Below are 7,432 nucleotides of genomic sequence, written 5' to 3' on the forward strand. Positions count from 1 at the left end.
AAATGCTTAAATTTTGGTGACTTTAATAATGAATTAGTGTTTAGGGGGTGATGTTGTTGGTTACTCTATTTGTTGAAAATGCTTAAGTGCCGATGACTTTAAAAGTGAACTTTTGTTTGGAAGGTAATGTTGTTGGTTACTTTATTGTTGAAAATATTTAAGTGTCTTTGACTTTAAAAGTGAACTTTTATTTAGAAGGTGATGTTGTTAGTTACTTTATTTGTTGAAAATGCTTAAATGTCGGTGACTTTAATAGTGAATTAGTGTTTAGAAGGTGATGTTGTTGGTGACTTTATTTGTTGAAAATTCTCAAGTGCTGGTGACTATAATAGTGAATTAGTTTTGTTGGTGCCTTTGTTAGTTGAAAAAGCTTAAGTTTTGGTGACTTTAATAGTGAATTAGTGTATAGGAGGTGATGTTGTTGGTGACTTTATTTGTTGATAATGTTTAAGTGCTGGTGACTTTAACAGTGAATTTTTGTTTGGAAGGTGATGTTGTTAGTTACTTTATTTGTTGAAAATGCTTAAGTGCCGGTGACTTTAAAAGTGAACTTTTGTTTAGAAGGTGATGTTGTTGGTTACTTTATTTGTTGAAAATGCTTAAGTGCTGGTGACTTTAAAAGTGAATTAGTGTTTAGAAGGTGATGTTGTTGGTGACTTTATTTGTTGAAAATGTTTAACTTTTGGTGACTTTTAAAGTGAATTCGTTTGGTTGGTGCCTTTATTAGTTGAAAAAACTTAAGTTTTGATGACTTTAATAGTGAATTAGTGTTTAGAAGGTGATGTTGTTGGTGACTTTATTTGTTGAAAATGCTTAACTTTTGATGACTTTAATAGTGAATTAGTGTTTAGAAGGTGATGTTGTTGGTGACTTTATTTGTTGAAAATGTTTAACTTTTGGTGACTTTAATAGTGAATTAGTTTTGTTGCTGCCTTTGTTAGGTAAAAAAGCTGAAGTTTTGGTGACTTTAATAGTGAATTAGTGTTTAGAAAGTGATGTTGTTGGTGACTTTATTCGTTGAAAATGCTTAACTTTTGGTGACTTTAATAGTGAACTAGTTTCGTTGGTGCCTTTGTTAGTTGAAAAAGCTTATGTTTTGGTGACTTTAATAGTAAACTAGTGTTTAGGAGGTGATGTCGTTGGTGACTTTATTTATTGAAAATTCTTAAGTTTTGATGACTTTAATAGTGAATTAGTGTTTAGCATGTGATGTTGGTTATTTTATTTGTTGAAAATGCTTAAGTGCCGGTGACTTTAAAAGTTAACTTTCGTTTAGAAGATGATGTTGTTGGTAACTTTATTTGTTAAAAATGCTTAAGTGTCGGTGACATTAATAGTGAATTAGTGTTTAAAAGGTGATGTTGTTGCTGACTTTATTTGTTGAAAATGCTTAACTTTTGGTGACTTTAAAAGTGGACTTTTGTTTTAGAAGGTGATGTTATTGATAACTTTATTTGTTGAAAATGCTTAACTTTTGGTGACTTTAAAAGTGAACTTTTGTTTAGAAGGTAATGTTGTTGGTGACTTTATTTGTTCAAACTGCTTAATCTAATTAGTTGAATCTGATTGATTGCGTAGATGGAAGATGATTATAGCTCGATATATCACCGGGACCATGATAATAAAATGGGTATTATGGAGGACTTTGTTAAGGGTGTCAAAAGATTTGTTGAACATGCTAAGACACTTGATTTTTGGACACGTTTTTGGGTAATTTGTTGTCCTTGTGTTTGATTTGATGTTATAAATCTTGTACGTGAATAAAATGTAAAGGAGCATCTTTATAGAAAGGGGTTTCACGAGGACTTTTTAAGATTGTGTGGTATTCATGGTGATGTTGTGCAAAATAACTGAGTTGCTGGAGAATGTAGTAGGTCTGTAGGGCATAATGAATATCAAGATGCTAGGATGACAGAAATGGTGCACGATGCATTTGGGATGCATCATGGGGTTGACTTTAGGAAAAATGTTGAAGATGTTCCTAATAGCGAAGCGGACAATTTCTACGAAGAATTGCAGGCTGCTAGTCGTCCTTTTTTTACGGGTGTTCGCACTCTCGTTTGTCTGTTGTTGTTAGATTATTAAGTATTAAATCTGACTGGAATATTGCGGAAGGAAGAATGGACTCTTTTATAATCTTTATTAGAGAGTTAGTTCACCCCGACTTGGAGGTTCCAGATTCTTTCTATAAGGCGAAAAGATTGGTGTCAAAGTTATGTCTCTCCTCGGTTAGAATTGATTGTTGTGACAATGGCTGTATGTTATACTTTAAGGGAGATGCTAACCTAGAGTTCTCTAAGTTTTGTCAGCACCCTAGATATAAGCGTGGTTTTACTGGGAAGCTAATTGTTATTAAGGCAATGCATTATTTACCTCTTATACCAAGGTTGAAGAGGTTGTATATTTTCTACAGCTCAGCTCCTCATATGAGATGGCATAGTAAAAATAGAAGGGCCTCTGGTGTGATGTGTCATCCATCTAATGGGGAGGCTTGGAAGTATTTTAATGCAACTTATCCATAATTTGCAGCTGAGCCACGAAACATTCGATTGGGATTATGTGCGGATGGGTTCTCTCCTTTTTCAGTTGGTGGTGCACCATATTCATGTTGGCTTGTATTTATCACTCCTTATAATCTTCCTCCTGAAATGTTGATGACTAGTCCCTATATATTTCTGAATTGTGTTATTCTTGGCCCGCGTAATCCAAAGAGCAAAATAGATGTGTACTTGCAACCTTTGATAGATGAACTTTAGATTTCATGGCATGAGGGGGTTGAAACATGGGACATCTCTCTTAAATAGAATTTTAATATGCGTGCATATCTAATGTAAACTGTTAATGGTTTTCCTGCTTATGGAATTTTGTCGGGGTGGATGACCGCTGGAAAGCTGGCTTGTCCATACTGCATGGAAAAAATAAAATCTTTCACATTGGTAGGAAAAATTCATAGTTTGATTGTCCTCGTTGTTTCTTACCACCTGATCATGAATTTAGGAGACTAAAAAATGCCTTCAGAAGGAATAGAAGGGAAAATGATGGTCCCTCTCCAATGCTGTCTGGTAACGACGTCTAGTAAATAGTTTAGGAATTGCCTAAAGCTAGCGAGGAACGATTGTACAGACTTGATGGATATGGAGTTTCGCATAACTAGACTAAGCAAAGTATATTTTGGGAGTTAGAATATTGGCCAGATAATATACTTAAAAATAATGTTGATGCCATGCATACTGAGAAGAACTACTTTGACAACTTGTTCAACACAGTTATGGATGTCCCCGACAAAATAAAGGATAATCCTAAAGCCAGACTTGACTTACCATAATATTGCAACCGCAGAGAATTACACTTACAGCAAGGGCCCAATGGCAATATTCTTAAGCCCAAGGCTAGTTTTACATTCAAGTTGGACCAAAAGCGTCAAATATATGAGTGGGTTCAAAGTTTGAAGATGCATAATAGATATGCCTCAAATTTGGGAAAGAGGGTTGATATGAAACGAGGAATCTTGTATGGAATGAAAAGCTATGATTGTCATGTTTTCATGTAGCAATTACTTCCAATTGCTTTTATTAGTTTACCTGAACAAATATGTAAACCAATAACAGAGATCAGTTTGTTCTTCAAAGACTTATGTGCCACCACATTAACAGAAAAAAATCTGGCGCGAATAGAAAGTAATATTGTTGTTACCACCAACAAGCTAGAGAAGATTTTCCCACCAGCGTTCTTCGATGTGATGGAACATCTTCCCATTCACATTATGTACAAAGCTCGACTAGGCGGTTCAGTTCAAACTAGGTGGATGTATCCATTTGAACGGTAAGCATTTGCAACATATTTAAATACATACTTTTTTTTGTTAAATATCGTAAACATCTAACCTTAAGATTGTATAGGACAATTGAAAAATTAAAAAGGGGTCCCAAAAACAAACATAGGGTGGAAGGCTCTATAGTTAAAGCATATATTGCAAGAGAAACTTCTCAATTTTGTTCATACTACTTTCGTGATGAAGTTACTTGTTCAAGAAACCGACCGAATCATCATCAGGACGGTGTGAATGAGCCTCATTTGCAACCAATATCATTTTTCAATCAATCTGGTTGTAAATCTAAAAAAATCATACCTCGCCGGCTCACTACCATGGAGCAAAAATCAGCAACTTTGTATATCCTGCTGAATTGCCCCGAAATTGAGCCCTTTCTGAAGTAAGGAGATTCAAATTTTAACATATCTTGTTTGTTTACTCATTCCCTTAAAGAAACTAATTGTGTATCCCATGTTGGATGTTCAGTTCATTTAAGACTCAATTCCACGAAAATCAAGTGTATGCATCCTTTGCATCATGGTTTAAAAATGAGGTTCATCAATGTATTAATGTTTCTACAAAGTTTAAATATTTACACATTCGTCAACTAAAATATATATATATATGTATGATATTTTTAGGTACACTATTCACCAAATGCAACCGCATATGATAATCTCTTGAGAGATATTTCTTTGGGTCCGGTCGAAGCTAATGCAATATCTCAATACAAAGTAAATGGGTTTAATTTTTCCACCAAACAACACTCCAGGTCAAGGAAAACAAACAATAATGGTGTTTGGGTTAAGGTTGATGATAATGTTGATTACTTTGGCAGCATACAAGAGATCTTAGAACTGGAGTATGTTGGTTTCCCAACAAAAAAAATTATCCTATTTCGATGTAAGTGGTTTGATCTAAGCACAGCAGGCACAAGAGTACATAAGGAGCATAACATCATTAAAGTGAAGCAAAATAGGTCGCATCCTATTTATGATCCATTTGTTCTAGCGTAAAATGTAAAACGAGTGTTTTATGCTCCTTATCCGTTGCGCAATGACAAGTCTGATTAGTAGGCCGTGATCAAAACAAGGCCTATAGGGCGGGTGGAAGTTGAGAATGTATTGGAGACTGCTTATCAAAATGAAATGTAGATTGATCACCAGCAAGTGGACGGTTTGAATCACCCGAAAAATATTTTTGAAGAAGTTAATATTATGGAAGAAGAGGCTGAGTGGGTAGGAGATGAGGAAACCTCCGAAGAAGGTGAATGGCTTAGTGGAGAGTCTTCAGATGAGGAGGATTAGTTGTATAGGTTAAATTTATCATGTATTGATATGTAATATATTGTTTAAGTTTGTTGTTTCCAATTTTTCATGATTTATATAGTAATAAAAATATTCTTGTCTATATCTCATGTTGTTGGAGCGATTTGAAGTGTGAATGAGTAACTTGACATTAGTTACTTGGAATGTTTTCTTCTATATTCATTTTATAGGAACTAACTTGTTAAATTCACATAATTTAGATATCAGGCAAAGGTGACAAAGGTAAGGGAAAATTAGTTGATACTACGAAACCAAAAAAGAAAAGAGAACCTCCACCTTATAGACGATCGATAGGTATTCATATATCTGAGGGTCGGTTTGCTGACGCACCATCACAAGCCTTATATTCTAGGTCGTTTGAAGATTTGATACCTGCTCCTACGCATGTGGGGCCACTACATGGGTCTACACCGACCCATTCTGCTCTTATGACCGTGCCACCGCCAGTACAGTACTACCGCTGGCCTCTCTAGACATTTACCATCATCGATATCCTCCTGCAGCAATCACACAGCTCTACACAGTGATTCTGCTGGATCTATTGGGTTGTCGGGTCTTCAGCTTGGACTTTATCTGGTGCTTCCGATCCGCCCACTCCAGTGCATCCATCATCTCTTACTAGGCAGCCAAGAAACAGAGATAATTCTGGGAGGATTTATATGGTTTCAGTTGCGAAAGGGTAAGATTTCTAAATATAATAACGTTACTCATTTTTTCCATTACTATTTTACTATTCCTGATGAAATTACCGTTTGATCTTATGTTGTAGGTTTAAGTCGGATGTTGAAGTTGGAAAAAGGATGTAAATATGCATTAGTCGGCACTTCAACGGCTACTGGACCAGCTGGCAAAAGGTTCCAAAACTTGACAGGGATAGAATGTTTGAAGAATTTAAGATAAGGATTTAATTTATCACCTACTTATTAACAATTTGTTAGAACACAAGATTGAATATTATATGTTGGTTGTAGAAATTTTACTGGTGGGATGCTGCAAATGAATTTCTTATAAAGAGGAACTTTTTCCAAAGATGTAGAGGCAGATTTAAAGATCTATTGGATTATGCTCGAAAGAAATAGGTAAAACCTAAGTGGATTCCTGAACCTTTATGGCCACTATATCAACGCCACTGGAATAGCCCAGAATACGAATTGTTGAGGGAAAAAGGAAAGATATCCCGGGCATCATCCAAGGGTGGCTCCCGTCATACTGCAGGTGCTAGAAGTACTCTTGCTGTGAAAGAAAAATTAGTATGTAACTTTTGCAGTTTTAATTCTTTGTTTCTATTTAAAAAATTTTATTATTTGAACATTGATAATTTTTTCATATGCAGGAAAAAGAAATGGGTAGGAAACTACCAACTGATGAGATTTTCGAGGTGACTCATCTGAGAAAGAAATTGAACCCGAATGATGAAGATGTCTAGGTTGAACCTCATGCAAAAGTTGTCCACATAAGAAATAAATTTTGAATATATGAATTTTTTTCTCAAAGTTGATATTATTCAACTATAACAACTTTAGTATTTTTGACTGTTAGTATTAAATTTACCTTGAATATATATAGGATGAATTTAGGCGTCTTCTTGGTGAGTATCATAGTAGTCGGCCTCCTGAAAGTCAGGGTGACCCAATACCCCAGCATGTATTGAATGAGTTATAGACAAAAGCTTCGGGTCCTGCAAATAGAGGTCATTTCTACGGATGTCACACTGAATATTTTGGCGATAATATTAGGAGTTCGTTCGGCCCTGCATACTCTAGCTTTTCGGTTGATGCAAAAACCATTGTAAGACTACAAAAAACGATTTCTCAACTCACCAATTAGCTTGCTGAACAGAGACAGAGGTATGTTGAACAGAGTGCGAGGCGGAAGAAGACGGAGAAGGCAGCGACATCACAAATCAGGATCCTGCAACAGCAGTTCAATTCTTTCATTCAGACTGGGGGAATTATTTCTTCGTGTCCTGGTGATGCAGTTTAGGCTGCAAAAGGTCTAGGCCCCCTGGATGATTTCATCACGGATGATGATATGGAAGACGAGAACGAATTTAATGATGATGACTGTTAGTTTTGTGATTTTTTTATGTTTTGTACTTTAAATTTAGACATTTTGTTGTTTGAAACTATTATTGTAGTATTTTCGTACTCACTTTCGTTGAATATTTTGTATGTGTTGTACACTTTTGAAAATTTCCATTTATTTTTTTTGGTTGTTGTATTTTCATTTTGGTTACTGCTCTATATATTTGTTGTGGTTGCATGCCGTATTTGGGTTTTCAATTTTATTTTTT

This window comes from Capsicum annuum, chromosome 10 (genome assembly GCF_002878395.1).
Source record: "Capsicum annuum cultivar UCD-10X-F1 chromosome 10, UCD10Xv1.1, whole genome shotgun sequence".
Classification (NCBI taxonomy): Eukaryota; Viridiplantae; Streptophyta; class Magnoliopsida; order Solanales; family Solanaceae; genus Capsicum; species Capsicum annuum.